Source organism: Octopus bimaculoides, chromosome 24 (genome assembly GCF_001194135.2).
Source record: "Octopus bimaculoides isolate UCB-OBI-ISO-001 chromosome 24, ASM119413v2, whole genome shotgun sequence".
NCBI lineage: Eukaryota > Metazoa > Mollusca > Cephalopoda > Octopoda > Octopodidae > Octopus > Octopus bimaculoides.
This window is the reverse complement of record NC_069004.1, coordinates 9,302,915-9,304,654: the sequence shown is the minus strand read 5'-3', so window position 1 is coordinate 9,304,654 and position 1,740 is coordinate 9,302,915. Positions and strand designations below refer to the sequence as shown.

At 34.7% G+C, this 1,740-nt stretch overlaps 1 protein-coding gene across 4 annotated transcripts in view; it reads right to left on the bottom strand.

Annotated features, from left to right (window-relative positions):
* Positions 1-1,740, bottom strand: part of LOC106883162 (clavesin-2) — a 108,696-nt gene that overhangs the window by 67,634 nt on the left and 39,322 nt on the right. The gene's annotated exons all lie outside the window — the stretch shown is intronic.

Sequence of the window (1,740 nt, the reverse complement as noted above, 5' to 3'; positions counted from 1 at the left end):
ATATATATATATATATATATATATATATATACATACATACATACATACATACACATATATATATATATATACATATACATATATATGTACATATATATATGTGTGTGTGTATATATATCGTGGCACTCCATCGGTTATGATGATGGAGTTCCAGTCAATCTGATTTATGGAACAGCCTGCTCATGAAATTAATGTGCAAGTGGCTGAGATATGTATGTATGTATGTATGTGTATATGTTTGTGTGTCTGTGTTTTTCCACCCAGCATCGCTTGACAACCGATGCTGGTGTGTTTACGTCTCCGTAACTTAGCGGTTCGGCAAAAGAGACAGATAGAATAAGTACTAGTCTTACAAAGAATAAGTCCTGGGGTCGATTTGCTCGACTAAAGGCGGTGCTCCAGCATGGCCGCAGTCAAAGGACTGAAACAAGTAAAAGAGAATAAAAGAAAATATATATATACATATATATTTATTTATATATATTTATACACACATACATATGTATATATAGACACACATTCACCCATGCACACTCCACACTCCATATATATATACATATATATACACTATTTATATAGTGTGTGTGTGTTGTGTGTGTGTGTGCGTGTGTGTTGTGTGTGTGCGTGCGTGTGTGTGTGTGTTCATTTAAATCTTTAATTAACTTCTAACAAACTGCAACAATATTCTCCTAAATGTTTTGTGATAATTTCCAAATAGAATTTTTCAATTTTCTTCATAATGTTTCTCAGGCAACAACAACAACAACAACACCACCACCACCAACAACAACAACAAAAACATCAACAACAACAACAACAGCAACAAAAAAAAAAAACGATCACTTTCACAACAATAACAACAATATCTGCATTCACAGATACTCCAAAGCTGCTCTAATAATGATATAAGGAAGCATCGCAGTTGATAATGCAACTGTGATGATGATGATGATGATGATGATGATGAAGATGATGATGACAATGATGACGACACCATTAGCAGTGATAACAAACATGCTGATGGTATTATGATGCCATTGTTGAGTATGATGATAATGATAATGATAACGATGATATTGATAATGATGATATTGATATTGATGATGACGATGATGATGAAGAATATAATAATGATATGGATGACAGTAAGGGGCGGGGACGAGGACAATAATGACAATGACGAAGATAATTATGAAAATGGTGATGGTGTTGATGGTGATGATGATGATGATGATGATGATGATGATAAGTACAATGACACACAAGCAATAATTAATTTTCTGTCATTAGACAGGAGACCATCTTGTTTCAAAGGCGTGAGGTATGGTGGCTTGAATTTGAACTCTGTTCAGTATTGTGAGATATTATGGAGATGTAGCTGTTACTGGTGTGCATATCATTGCAGGGGCAGGTATACACACACACACACACCATTGCCTGTGCCATTTACCATTTCCTATTTTAAGACAGTATGGTTGTAAAGAGGAGAGATTTGGCTGTTATTTCTAGCAGGTCAAATAACAATCATATGAACACTTCTTTATTGATCAACATCTTTTATCAATACAGGCAGCATTCATCTTAACTGCATCCAGTCCAGCCTAGTTGTCTAGTTGTAGAACATGTAGTCCCAAGACTCATGGAATTAAAAAACATGTGGCAGTCACTTTAAAAGCTACATGTTTAGTAAATAATGTTTTGTATATAGGTGCAGGCATGGCTGTGTAGTAAGAAATATGC